The 15761-nt window shown below is 36.0% G+C and overlaps 1 long non-coding RNA gene across 4 annotated transcripts in view; it reads right to left on the bottom strand.

Moving 5' to 3' along the window:
• Positions 1-48: 48 nt before the first annotated feature.
• Positions 49-15761, bottom strand: part of LOC139773836 (uncharacterized) — a 94425-nt gene continuing 78712 nt past the window's right edge. For 3 of the 4 annotated variants that reach the window (XR_011718434.1, XR_011718433.1, XR_011718432.1), the window contains 2 exons: positions 1439-1514; positions 49-479 (listed from right to left, as the gene is read on the bottom strand). This is a non-coding gene — a long non-coding RNA (uncharacterized lncRNA). Of the gene's footprint in view, positions 480-1438; positions 1515-2468; positions 2795-15761 lie in introns of those variants that run through there. The other variant, XR_011718431.1, reaches the window with a different exon arrangement.

Raw genomic sequence — 15761 nt, forward strand, 5'->3', positions numbered from 1 at the left:
CACTACAGTGTCGTAATCACTTGGTTTTCATAAAAACGACATTGCAGGTGAATATTGAACATTATTAAAATTTTATTATACCGCACGAAAATTTATGTCGTTCTCCCAATCTTTTTTTTCTGTCACTGTTATCGCTCGCTTAAAAATAATGCCGACCACGTACTCAAGTAATACGCCTTGAGTCTTATTGCTGAGAGTTCTAATGTTGAGAGCGGCGGCGTCAGTCATTGCTCCGCCAAATCCTTGTATCCTTTGATACTTCTGACTACTGTCCACCGTGAGAACCACGTCGTTGTCGGGCTCATTTTTGCCGACGAAGTTATCGACGTTTAGCTGCATCCTTTTGCCATCCCGAGTAGATGTGTACCATAAAACCTGGTTCTGTTGCAAGTTCGGCTCGCTTATCGTATCGCAATACGTTGAGTTACAGACGCATACTATACGACCTTCGCCGAATGAACGTGGTATACAGTTGTCTCCTGCAACGGAAAGAACATTCAATTGCACGTTCCGACACTTAAGTTGTCATGCATACTTTTTTAATTGACACGCTGTTACACAAAAATCTTTTTAAAAATATCAGAGATTCCACAGAAGAAATATTGAATGTCTCTCTTTCCCTTCTCGTTCTCTGTATGTACATCGGGAAGAGTCAGAAACTTTGCTTGTTAAACTGTGTCGTGAAATTAAATTCTCCCGTTTTAGTAAGTCCGACCTGCGCTGATTGTATGCAAAAGTCGCAGGCTTAAGGAAGTCGTTTATCTTTACTTAAGTGTACTTTTGCTGAAAATTTTGCTGAAATCGATATCAGCGCGATTTGCATTCGCCGGTGACATTTCATCGAAATTCATGACGTTGCAAAACGAGGTTTATATTACTTTCAAAATAGAGGCGCAGCAAAGTAATAGAGATAGGCCTACTAGTTATGTAAAGTGATAATAATCGTAATTAATGCAGAATTAATATGTAATACGTATAAAATAACTTAAATATGAAAACATTTTTACAATAAATAAGTCTTCTCTTCGTTTTCCTTTTTTATAAACAATAACATAGGTATCTTTTTAAATAGCTAAAACTTAATTACATTGTAATTAGTAAATTATTTATAATATTTATTTACATTTTAAAAAAACATAAGAATAATGAGAGTTGTAATACATAGGCTGCGTTCGGGGAGCGCGCTATTAGCGCTATTTGCTCTTTCCATCTTTGTTTTACATCTGATGAGCGATAAAGATAGAATGATGTAATAGCGCTAATAGCGCGCTCCCCGAATGCAGCCATATACTAAGTATAAATAATTTAACTAAGAATATAATATAATGTCTTTCGTTTACTTGGAAATTTTTTCACTAGTCACGAGAGATTTCGAAGACTTTCCGTGTTTAAAAGGAATTCCAAACGTTATCAAACATTCGTCTTTAATTGCGCTTACCTTTCACTGTGACCAAGGCAACGATTAGAATTACTGCGCGTAGCATCTTGAGTTATGGCGAGGAATACTTTTTAGTCTGCAAACGTGTAATAAAGTGTATCACTTATGTATATCGGTTAAACGGAACGTTCGTGATATATAAAAATATTATAGTCAGATTAGTGTATATGTGCTATATGCTATATTATATGTTATATATGTAGTTTAATTGATAAAGCTAACATTTGCAATAACAATCATCAGTGCGTAAAGTTCGTAAACAGATATAATTAGAATTAATTTATCTGTGATTCATTGTTAGTATATCGTTTTTCAATTATTGATAATTTGTTACATGTTTCTAATGCCCATTCATGTTATTTATAAAAGAGTATTGCCTTTTAGCTATTTCTATATCTATTTTATTATTTTCATATCTATTCAAGAAATAATAACAAAATAATTTTACTAGTAATCGTATTTGTACCGATATCGCGTACACGTACTATATACGCTATAAAACATGTTAAAAATTTCTAATTTTACCGATATTGGAGACGTCAAATATTCAAAACTGTTATAGTACCGATATATACATAATTTTCCGATAATTTTGATTCCCAGTGTTACTATTCTTATATTATATTGAATGTCGTTATTAGTAAATTAATTTATTTCAATTATTATATAAAATCGAGAAATGTGTACTGATGATATATAATCGGTATGTTTTACATCCTTTTTTATTCTTGCTTTCATTTTACTCGCATTTTCCTGTAGCTGTGATTAATTGTTTTTTTTTATTATTTATGTTAATTGCATTATACACAAAAGAGTTATAAAACCCCAAGTTATTCAAACCTTAAAAAAACCTTTGAAGAGTTAAGAATAGGCTCTGATTACTACACAATCATTAAAAGTATAATGCCTATTGTTGAACTACACATTTGAAGATGAATTGAACTAAACTCTAAAGAAAAGGATTGTCGACATTACAAATTGTTAACGGTTGTCCTCTCTTTTTATTCTTTTGTGCGCCTATTTTTCGTACCTGAGCACTGTTGAAAATTTTATTGTCCGTAGTACAGAAACATTACTGTTGTTCGTTTTGGAACGGTACGATGATGACTGAAGAACAGTGCGACATTCAGTCACGTGTTCCTATCGGAACACACCGCGATCTTTCCGATAAGTCGACGACTTATTTATCAGTAATAAGATTTTAATTAATGCGCATTCTATTAACTTAGGAAACAATATCTCTTTCGTGGAAACAAAAGTTATATACTTGCAACGATGCGTTCGAAGTTCAAGAGATTATTTTTAATTTAGGATTTTATGTATAGACTCCACGTTGGAAATCCACGAATATAAAAGAAACAAGCTAATTAAGAGCCAGACGCGGTAAATGATGGGCGAAAGTTATTTTAAATAAAAAATAATAATAATAAAAATAACTTTCGCGTATCATTTACCGCGTCTGGCTCTTAATTAGTCCGTTTCTCTTATATTTTAATTTAGGGTTGTTAGATACGTTTATCTGTAATTAAGTAATGAGACAAATTGATTCGATTAAGCTTGCTTATGATCATGATCTTATTTACAGCTCTGCTTCGAGAACAGCTGCGCTTGAGATATATATAACATACTTAAAATAATATTTAATTTTAACAAATTTGAGAATATCGTAAGTAAATACAGATATTCGTTTAGATTTTAAAAATAGATTTGTTATTACACTAGAACTGTCAAGGAGATCAAAATGATTTGTTTGACATCTTTTTATAATTATTACTTCTTTTTAAAACATCTTAATTTCTAAGATTTTCTTTATATATAGATAATTAATTATATAAATTTGTTTTTTCTCTTTTTCTTTTTTTTCCCCTAAGATTAGCTTCAATTCTCGGAATTCTCTTTCTTATAGATTTCCAGAACTAAAGAACTCAACGACGTGAAAAACCATAATACATATATAATATTTTAGCGCATAAACAGTTTGAAGCCTAAAAATAGACTTTTAAGTCCTTTAAAGACTAATATGTGTTATAAATGACTTAAATTAGTTATAAATGAAAAAATATGACGGATCAATGCGAAAGATAATGTCCATCATATATTGCATATTGCTGCATATGCGACCTGCCTTATAGAAAGATAAAGAAAGCGAGAAAGAGAGAGAGAAAAAGAAAGGGATGTGCAAGCAAATAAGCGTAAAACAAGTATATTTGTAATCGATGTCGAGTTCTGCTCCATATCATAACATTATAATTTATTTTCGAAAAACGATTTTTCTGAGTTGCTGAAAAGTAAAATATTAAAATCTATATTTAAGTACAAGGGATTCAAAACGCAAAAATCATAATTTAGAATTGCACTATACTGAGATATAAATTTTAGTTGTAACGCTCTTTTTATTTACAATTTTTGAGATTGCATTTGATTTTTTCAATACAATGGTAATTTTTGAACAAGCATATAAAAGTACACAAATATACACCTACAAATAATTTTATCTATAGAAGAGTACACTTAAAAAGTATACTCTTAAAAATATCTACAAGAAATATGCTGAATAATATATGAAACTGTTGAACAAGCAAGCATGGTGATGAGAGAAGTATGCTTTTGCTGTTCAACAGTTTTATATATTATTCAGCATATTTCTTGCAGATATTTTCAAGAGAATACTTTTCAAGTGTACTCTTCTATAGATAAAATTATTTGTAGGTGTATATTTGGGGAATCGGTAAGAGAAAACTTGCAAGAGACTGGAAGAAAAGAATATGTTCGGCACTCTGATTTAAAGGATTATTATCTACACTATTGTGTGAAGACATAGGGCTGAAACAACTGAGAGAAAATAGAAAGTATGTAGGAAAAATTTTTAAAATAATATATAAAAAAAGAATTCAAGAAAGAAGATTTAAGATTTACGAAACTTGAAAAAAGCATGATAGATGGAGATATATATGAAGAGAAATTAGAAGAAGGTCTAATGGGGAGTGAACTAACAAGGCTGAGGGCATGCTGAGAAAGTTAGAAAGCTAAAAAAACACAAAGGATTTGTCGAAGTGGGAAGAAAAATAGAATTAAAATAATGTAGGGAGAGAGGGAAGAGGAGGTGGTAGGCAGAGGAGTGTTGTGTGTGTGTGTGTGTGTGTGTGTGTGCGTGCGTGCCGGAATGCATTGAAATCAAATGGAGATAGAGAAGAAAGAAAAGGAAATATAAAAGGTAAAAAAAAGTGAGCAGAGGATAAGGTAGTCGTCTTTCGTATATAAGTATTCTAAGTTATGTAAGAATTATATTTCATGAATAATACGATAATAATAATAAGATACGCATCAATCATCAGATAAGTCGATAAAAATACTCGGTTTTAATCATAACAAATAAATATCTCTCTCTCTTCCTCTCGTTATCTATTTCTTATTATGTTATATAATTTTGATTACGATGGTAAACAATACGTAAAAAATTAGCATTTAAAATTCAATCGTAATATTCACACGTAATTCGTAATCGCGTAATTCGCGAAGTTACTATATTGAATAATCTCAGTCTTTTCTTCTCGTAACTTCCTGCAATGCAGTTTCCTAATGGATATGCTGCACTTGTATAGTATAATTTAATATCTTCCTGGTACATTAGCTTAATAACTAACTGTATCATCTAAAGATTTGCTCTACATAGATTCACGGACTAAGGTTTCAGTTCAATTAGATGGCAATTAGCGTCAGTACTAATCGGACGGAGTTAACTATTTACTCGTGTTACGTCTGATCATATTAAATACCCACGACACTGCTAACCTACATCGTTCCATAATTATCTTATTGCTACCATATAATCTCTAAAAACAGTAGCAATCACGATAAGTGCATATTAGTGCATTTCTTTTGCAAACGTATCTGAAAGCAGCCGAGATGATCTATTTCGCTCTTGGTGAAAATGTAATTCATACGACGTGTAAAAAGTACAAAAGATTTTTAAAGAGACTTTGATTTGAGTGACCGAAACTTCAAACTACATTTCGATCTTAAAAATATGAAAATGAACTACAGCAGCTGCTATAAATACCGTCTGTCCGGAAAAAAAGGAGACTGGTGCTCTAAAAAATAGAAAATATTAATTTCAAGAAATTTTAATGACAAATATGTTCTACATAATCCCCTCCCATCTCAATACAACGTTTAAATCGTTCGTATAGCCACTGGAAGCTGCTATAAAAATCTTCTTGCAAAATCGCTTTTAGTTCGCGTGTCGCATTGACTTGAATGTCTTCTATATCTTCGTATCGCTGCCCCTTCATGTGCATCTTCAATCGTGGAAATAAGAAAAAGTCACATATATGGGGATAATCAGATGAATAAAGTGTTGAAGCACATTTCTTTTTTTCGTCAAAAATTGCGTTACAATTCCAGTCGAATAAGCAGGCGCGACGTGCAGCAGGAAAAAATCTTTGGCAATCCATCGTTCTGGTCGAACTCGCCGAATTCGGTGTTACAGAGGCATTCCATAACACTCACATAGAAGCGGGAAGTCGCAGTGATGCCCAAAGAAACGAATTCTTTGTGTGAAACTTATGGCGGAGCGGCTCTCTCGGTCTCTCTTTGTCTCCGAGTGATTCTCGGCCTCCATCGAAATTGTTTATACCGTTAAAAACACCTTTGCACGATCTAAACACGATGAGTTACCGTAAATACTTTTCATAATTTTAAATGTAGGCGTTTTGCCAAATTTGGCGTGAAATTTAATTAATTGCTCGTTGTTCCATTGACACGATAAAGAAAGTGACAAATTTCAACTGCACAATAATCGACTTCAAACCGGATACTAACGGCTGAAAAAAAATAGGTGTGCTTCTAAGAGGTTATAGTATAAGGTTTTCATAGTAGTCAGACACTTAGCGTCACTTGTATATACAACGTACAGAAAATCAGTCTCCTTTTTTCTGGACAGGTGTATGATAAATCATTTCTGTTAGATTCTCAAATAGAAAAAATTTAGAAGAAAAATAGTGGAAAGAAAAAAAAATTCTTTTACATCAAATCATTATAAGTAACGAAAGTGGATTTTGCATGTAATCCTAATTAAGGAAAGAAAATTTCGAATGGATCCTGGTCGGCAATTGGCGGCAACAGGAAGCCTATACACAGTAAAAAATTTTGTGTCAATGGAAGTCCACTCTCAATTTTGTGTTAAAATAACTCATTTATCGTGTTATTTTTAACATTTAGAAATGTTATATCGACATTTATAACATTTCTAAATGTCAAAAATAACACGATGAATGAGTTATTTTAACACAAAATTGAGAGTGGACTTCCATTGACACAAAATTTTTTACTGTGTACTATTGTACATTTAATGAAATATAAAAGACACATTGTACTATGGGAATTCAAAGAAACGGTCGCTGTGGATATTAGCAGCCAACAACTCATTAATTTAAATGACAAATCAGATTTAAAATGGATGAAATCAGTTCGAGTAAAATAGGTTCAGATAAAATCGGATTAAAATTTGTAAGGAATTGATGAATGGAAAAGCAATATGATTTTGCCATATCGGAGCCAAGCCTATCGCCGAATGAGAATAAACAGATTATTCTTTAGAGTAGCTTCAGTTAAGCTGGGATTTTCATGCGGCTTTATATTCTCAACTCCCTGTGGAATATCAAACGTTTCGCTACCAATTATTTGAACGACATAACGACATTGGAAGAAGTCCAGTAATGTATCGACGAATTTTTCATTCCAAAACTGTCTGTCGCGACGGAGTTTGACAATTGCCTAAAAGATGGTAGACTTGTATTTTCTATCTCTATTTTCTTTAAAGTTAGGCTGCCATTATTTGAGATGTTACATCGTGGTTTGAAATTCATGGGTTGGTTGATACCGATTGGCACGAGCAAGAGGCACAATGCCTTATGCCTAGGCACAATACCGTATTAATCAACCCATGAATTTCAGACTACGATGTGACATTTCAATTAATGGCGACACTTTAAATCAATACTGACAATAAGAGGGAAAGAAATGCAAGATGACGTAGCATGCTGACTAACACTGAAGATAATCCAATGGCAGGATCGAAACGTTTGTAATGTTTTGTAAATTTTAAGGCGAAGAAATAGAGAAAAGAGAAAGCACAAAAATCTTGCGTTGGCTCTCATAGCTCCTTATTTAACATTTGAATTTAGATCTTCTCAGCCGTTATATATTCTGTTTGTTTTTTGCATATCTCTGTCCTTTAGACTTTAGATCTTCCGTACAGCTCTCCAATGGCAATGTTCAGTCTATTATATACTCATACATATGGTGATCTATAGACAAGTCTATAGATGTCTATGGTGACAAGTAGACGAATCTGAAGGACGGAGATATATCACGGACCGGAAGGACGGAGTATTAGACGAAGGGAGTAAAGTTTCTGCGGAAACGCGAATCGGCGTTCTCGCGCCGGTCCCGGGGATCCGAGCTCGGTCCCGTGCCTTGGCCTCCCGCGGATCTTCCTTGCTGCGAGGCTTCCGTGGCGGCGCGAGCCGTCGTGGTCGTCCTCTTCGGCCGCCATTCAACGCTCAGCTCAGAACTGGCGCGGACTAGGGGAATCCGACTGTCTAATTAAAACAAAGCATTGCGATGGCCCTCGCGGGTGTTGACGCAATGTGATTTCTGCGGGTGCTAGTTAAGGCAAACAATTGCCGGTCGTTACCTTCGGCCTGTGCCAAAGCACTCTCCGAGGGCTCGCTCTCGCCGCTCGGACTCTGGAACGTTTCGCTCTCAGACTCCTTCGCGACGACCGTGGTCCGCATCCGCTCCACCAAAATCAAAGAATAGAACCTTCGGTTTTTCCCTTCATAATATATATATTCATTTTAATAAAAAAAAAGATAATATTGCTTTAGCCATTAGTCACGCATGTATGTCCTTGTGACCGATCCGCCTTGTCCTGCTAGTTCGTCTTTCAGATTACTTAAGTCATTTCCTTACTTTGGCTATGACTTCCTTGTCATTATTGCCATATGTCTTCAAGCGGATTACATCTTTTAGAAAAAGATACTAAAAAGACAAAAGGTATATAAGTGTAAGATTCTGTAGACTGGACTGTTGTTCCTCACAGAATGACACTGCAACTGCATTAGAAGGTTACACATCTATAAGGTGACGTAAAGGTATAAAATTTATGAATAGAGATCTTGAAAAATGTGTAGGTTCTTAAAACCTTGAAAGTTTTTAAAGAACGTGTGGACTAGTATTGTCAGACGTTACCCGCAATGCTGTTATGCGATCAATGAGATCTATCCCATGAGTTCTGAAACCTTGTACATCCTTACTATTATATAAAGAGGGAAAGTTTGTTTGTTCCATTGTTCAGGGTAATGGAAAAAAGAAACTGAATGACAGTTTCAAGATATCTGCGCCGCATGTGGACCATTATTTTCACAGTTTTAATAATAATGGTTATATCTCTTTTGTACTTTTTTCACACATTGCATGAAACGTACACGCTCCACGATGAACTTTTCGTTCAGGTCGTTTGATATTTTCGTTACTATATGTAACGTTATTATAAAACATTATAACTCATTTATCATATCGTGACATCTTTTAATAATAGTAAAGGAGGAGGGTCCCTAAGGCCTGTTTTCGGCACCCTTCAAAATTGGACCAAAATGACTGGAATCACTTCCTTATACCCTTGGAAGTAATATTTAGTCAATTCCAGCCTAAACAAAAGTATTAATTGAAAAAAAATCTAAATTAAATTTTTTGATCAATCTAATATTTAACGCTTCAAAAATGCATTCAATCTTATTCGCTTCATATATTTTCGTTGAACTTTCGCATGGAAGACGCAATTTTGATCAGAACAAGTCGACGAGAGAAGAACGTCGTCGTCGTCGTCGCTGTCGTCGCCGCCGTCGTTGGCGGTGGAAACGAGGGCGGGAGTCAGGACATCGGCGAGATAAAGGATAAGGATTTGAGAAGTGTGACATATTCAATTTTGCAGCGAAGCGATACGTCTCTCCCGCTGAGTGTCGCGCGGTCCTTCGCGCGCGCGGACGCCCGGCGAAGACGCTTATCCGCGGCCGGGAGAGAGATCCTCCGGCTTTTTGCGACACGTAACGAAATTTACGAGGCGATATTGTCATTTTCGTCACGTAGCCGCACGGCGATGAACGGGACGTGCCGCTACGCCTCTGCTCGGCGTCATCATTGTCGTCTCGTCCCCCCCCCCCCCGAAACGCAGGAAATTGAAAACACTAAGGCACACCGCCCCCCCCCCGCCTCTCTCCTCTTCTCCTTCACCTGATACAACGCACGCACGAATGCAGATTCACGCGTGCGTTTCGCCGTGTACCAACACGGATCTCGCGGAACGCGGCGCCGCAATTCTGTTCGTACCTGTTAAACCCTTGGTGAATTTGTGAAGCGTGTACATCTCTCTCTCTCTCTCTCAATGATTACATCTCTTAATTGAGAGTGGGGCTTTCGCTGTGTAAAACTCATCGTTTACACATTTATACATTTACACACTACTTCATTTTACAATTTGAGAAATTCTGAAACGCTTATTTGATAGATTTACATTCGTTAAACAATTTATATTCGTTAAACAAACTTTTCGCGGTGCGATAAAGAGGGAAATTGGAAATGATGTGTTTTCACGGTTCGCTGCAGAGTATGCGGGATCGTAAAATAGGTCGTTTGGAAAATGGTAGTCTATGTTAAACTTCAATCTCGACGAGATATAACGCTTAAACTTGTAAAAAGTACCGATAAATGTGAAGAAAAATCAAGCGATACTCGACAAAAAAAGGAGGAAAAAATAGACAAATATTGATTATAATCCATAGAAGAAAACTTAATTGATACTTGACTCGATTAAAAATAGATGTGCAATGTGCATCAAAATGAAATAGAGCATTATTCATAATTTATTTTAAAACAAATGTGGTGACAAACGTTTAATTAAAACTAATGCCAATAGACATTTGTTCGACCGGGTTTTAATATATGGCGCGGCGTCGCGCACTATTGCGTATATTTGCACGATTTTGTTATACATCGGTGGTATATAACAGCGAGCGCAATTGACGATTGGTATAATTCTCGATCCGCAAAACGGTATATATATTTTAATATAACCGCCGGAGGGGTTTGGCACGATCGACACGGAAATCCGTGCCATATATGACAAACTGTTCGCCGCAATTAGAAATAGGCGGATGCGGGACAAGCCCCCTGCGAATGTTGTCGCGATATCGGCGAATCCGTACGCGCGTGTACGTGGGCCTGCAAACGTCGCTCTTCCAATATGCCGATACGATTGTGCAAATAGGAACGATAACATCGTGACGAATAAAATCGACAAACGCATTGTTCTCTCTTATCTCATCACGTTTATCCAATCCGCACTCTGTTGGTACCATAAATATTGGTATCACAGACCTTTAAAGATGACAAATGATCTCAGTGATATCTGGATAATATCTTGTAATCCGCGAAAAGAATTTGTAAACTCGTAATACTTCTTTTGTTGGTTTAATTAACTGATTTTTATTATGAGGCAAACGGTGTTGCTGATAGCGGGTACAAATCGATCGGTATGCAAATTCGCACTCATTGCGGGGAATGCTAGAATTAATAACGATGCGTGAAAAGGCGCGAATTACATTAATGGAATATGCATCGTGCGAGAACGCGTTGATTCGAATGCGAAAATTCGGTTGCCTCCACTTATCGTCGGAAATTTTCGGCGAAATTCGTTCGATTCGCGCGTTATTTAACAGGACGTATTGTGTATTGTGGACCGGATAATTCGGCGCGAACCGTTTTACCGCTCGTTGCAAAATATGGAAAATACGGAGACGCGAGAGATAAACTTATGGATGCCATTCGCGGAAGTAGTAACGACGCCGCGTCGCAAATAATTGAGGGCGCGTCGCGAAATATCGTTGCAGCCTCTTCGTCGAGAATTCCCGCTCGCATTGCGCGTGATTCGTTTCCGGGCTGCGCCCGGGAGATGTAAATTTCACGTTATTATTGAAATCAGTAGATTGAACCGTTAACCGCAGCTGGGAGCTGTATGCAGAGTGTCATTGGTTGCACATGCGGCCGATACATTATGAAAGAAAAAAAAGACACCCAGAGAGAAAGAGAGAGAAAGAGAGAGAGAAAGCGAGAGAAAGAGAGGAAAAAGGCAAAGCGCTTTTCGGGAGTGCGGATGCATTTTATCATTTTATTTCAATCCGGTATCGGCCCCTATCTGTCGTGTTCACTTCACTTTATCGACTGCATCCGGCAGTTCATCGTTTTATAATGCCCAAATCAGCATTGACACGTAAATGCTTTTATATTTCAGATCGACCGAGTATCTTTCCAATAATCGCTTCGATTCAGACACAAAGCGTGTCTGTTGTAAATTAATAATATTCGACAGCCGAGACGGGATTTTTACACATGAAGACAGACGCGGATATAAGGACTTAATTTATACATGTTGCATTTAAGTAATTTGTTCAAGGAGTGCCAAAGTTGAAAACCTTGCGAAAATTCATTTAGAGCGCAAAGGTTTCATTTAGGCGGTGATGCGCACGGAGACTGATTAGTAAACGATGACTGTTTATCGTTTACGTAACCGCGCGGTAATGACGCATAACTATTGAATATTTACAAACTGTCTACGATTAGCTGTCGTCCAGGAAAGTATACGAAAATAGCAAAGTTACGAGCTACTTTATCAAACTGATGAAAAATTTAATAACTATACTATCAACTTTCGTGTATTATTACATGATATTCAATATGTGGATAAGTGGATGAGAAAGTTTTTACAGCTTCAAGGGATTTCTTAGTACAAAGGGGCTGTATGCGTATTTAAAAGGATAATTACCGAAAAATAAGGTAACAACGATTCGACCTCGCATACTTCCGGTGAAACGCATACTCCCTTCGTTTTCGCCAATAACCTTCGGACAGCAGTCAGGAGTAAAACTTGGCGCACGCGCGCGAATCGTATTCTTCCACCTTTATATATTGTCTGGCAATGACTGCTAGGAAAACAATCTTCACAAGGGCAATAGCGTAATTCAGAGGACGTTCCCATTCTGTATGAAAGTGAGACAAAACATGCAGGTAAAATAAAACGCACTTAGAATTCGGAAAACGCTGCAAACGCATCTTTTGAGAGGTAACGGCCCCCCTACGGCGGGATGGATGTATGGGTGACATCTCAAAGCATTACCAAAAGTCTAAAAATTTCATAGATTGTTCTATTATTACGTCTAAGTATCTGTGTAAAATTTTAGCACAATTCTCTTACTGGTTTAAAAGTTATTGTAATTAAGGATGTATTGGAGGTATTTCAAATATATTCAGAAAGTGCTGTAAATTGTTTGTAAATTAAATTAAAAATACTCTGTAAAATTTTGAAGTTATTTAAGAGTTATTTAAGTTTAAAGTTGATAAAATTAACATTATCCCTTATAGAGAATCGACATTTTTGCTGTAAATATAAATAAAATATAAATAAACCATTAAGATATTTCTTAAACTTTTTTTATGTGTAAAACATACATCATTGATATTGTATTTTAAGTTTCAAAATTCTTTGCAACAAAACAATTTTTTTAATTGTTTAAACAATACTAATTATTTAAATAACAAAAAATCACACTCAAACTGTTAACGGTAATCCCTTCTAACATATAAAAAATTTTGAGTTGTTTGACATACATGCAAAGTCTTCTTTTATTGAAAGTTTAACTTTTAGCAAGGACTGTACGACCTATACATCCTTAACGGGAGATCGGGGCAGCCGGGTCTAGAAGTCACACGGGTAAGTTGTTATAAAGCTTCTCGTTTTGTAGATCTCGCTTAATAGATTGAGTGACATATTCTTCTCTATAGTGTAGATTGCGCCTAATCATGTTAGGCTGGTGTACGAAATAGCTCGTTTCAAAAACATCGCATGTGATATTTACGAGCATTTTTTTTTAAATTGGACGTGGTAAGTAAATTTTTCTTACCTCTATTTTTATTGTTCCATTGGTTTTTGGATATATCCAGTAATTTCTCTCTAGTCATAAGAAATATTATAGTTTTAGATCATTTTTCCTGTATTTAGTTGATCGTCATTGCAACATAGTTTATAAATATAATCTTCTTTGTTCAAAATGATCGTTCGGGGTAAGTTGTCTCAAATGAGATAGGATTCAAAGTTTATGAGAATTATTATGCTTTTATTTACTCTAAGTTTATGAGAATTATAGTACAAAGTTTATGTGAAAATTATTAATATTTCATTATTCATGCTGCACTATATTATTAAGTTAAATCTATACAAAAAACTGTCATTAACTTTAATAAAATATTAAAACAGGAACTATTTGTCGTATGTTTCCTCTATATTTAAGATACGTGACACCCAACCCTGGGTATGGGGTAAGTTGTCATATTGCACGATTTTGCTTAGAATAAATAACTTTTTTGTGTATAAATATATATAAGTCTAATTTTTTTTTCTTATACCTAAAAGATGTAGCTACATTATAAAGTAGTATACGATATTATAAAATACTGCTAACATTTTTTTAAAATCAGTATTTGAAAAGTGTGGCAACCAGCCCCGGTCTTTCCTAATTATTATTTAATTCGGAGAAATAAGAAATATTATTAATTTCATTCATTCTATTAATATATGAGCTATTTAATATATTTAAAGTTATATTCTCCAATAAAATTGAGTGTGATATTTTTTTGGCGATAATTATTTTACGGAGTCCGACAAACCCCACATGACCCGCTGTGTAACTTTTACCCACGTTACCTGTCGAAGGTTAAGGAATGTAGCCACTCAAGTAGTGTTCAAAAGTTACATTTTACACGCGTGCTTCTTCATTAAAACAATATGTCACGCATCGCACGCTTAAATCCGGCCATTCATCCGGCGACTCGTTTCGACAAATGTCAACTACAAATCCGCATTATTGGCTGTATAAAACACAAAGGTAAACGAGAGAACAGACGGGCGTCATAATAATCGCGCTCTACTGCCTATCGACAACGGCTTTGCACAGTCGTTTCAGATTGTACCGATTTCGTATTTCGATTAACCATAGAACGATGCCGCGCTTCCACCGGCGATATTCGACGTTGAATTTTGTCCCGAATGCCACGCAGTCGAAATAAAATTCCTCTCCCCCCGTTTGTGGAATATGATTTTTACTTGCAAAGTTCATGCTAACAGTAATGGAAGCTTACTTCGAAGTAATAAATGGCGCTTGTATTTGCGAAGAAGAAAAGAAAGGAAATCGCTTTGTTAACGCATTGCACATTGCACTTAATGCGCAAGGCGCATTTTGCATTTTAAACAAATGATTAACGTTATCGAGCAGCGTCACAACTTATAGACTTTCTAAACTGACTTCCGAATACAATATGACAATTTGCATACGTGTCACAGAATTTACTTAAATAGTGTAGAATTTATTTGGACAACAATCTACGTACCGTTTGCATTTTTTATTTACGTTACTTTTATACGATATTGTGAGGTATAAACCTCTCGGTTTCTGGCCGCATCTCGGATTACTGACACAATCGGATAGCGCGATGCGTTGCCACAGCAATTCGAGTGTAAGATTTAACGCTGCGCGAAAGAACACCCCTCTTGAAATTACTGGCAGCAAATCGAAAGCTGATATTCCGCGCGTCCAGCTCCCCGCGAGATGAATCGTTATCTCTTCCTCGCCGAAAATAAAATTCGAGTCTCGTCGTCGCACCTCCTTTCCTTATAGGATTAAGGGTTCTTTTTATATCGTGCAGAATCCTGCGGGCGTCAGGCGGACCGCGATTTCCTTTGGAGATCGACGATAAATCAAGCTTAAAATTGCTCTCTCACGCTATTCCCCGATTATTCGTCCTCTCGAAAGAGCGACTTCTTCGTAACGTGCTCCCTTAACGCTCGGAATATCCATGGATACCTTAACAGTTCTACACTACTCTAAAATCGGTGCATCGCAAAGGACTCGATCGATGCTCGCGATTTTATACGGGTAGACGTACTCGACGCTCCTATAAAAATTAACTCGATTTTCAGGCTCGTTGTTTAACGTAATTTTGCATAATTGGATCTACGAGAGACAACGTTTCATTTACAATTTCAACTGGTAAATTATTATTTATTTGCTGTTATTAAATTCTGCATACATAAAACCAGAAGTGTTTTGTTCATTAAATGCCACTTTATTCACGCTGTTACTCCGCGAATTAAGTAGAGCTCGAAAATTGACACTCTTGGGAGAAATTTCCATTTCAATAATCGAATATCAAG

This window comes from Temnothorax nylanderi, unplaced genomic scaffold (assembly GCF_030848795.1).
Source record: "Temnothorax nylanderi isolate EJ_2023f unplaced genomic scaffold, tnyl_v1.0 TNYL_tig0070_pilon, whole genome shotgun sequence".
Classification (NCBI taxonomy): Eukaryota; Metazoa; Arthropoda; class Insecta; order Hymenoptera; family Formicidae; genus Temnothorax; species Temnothorax nylanderi.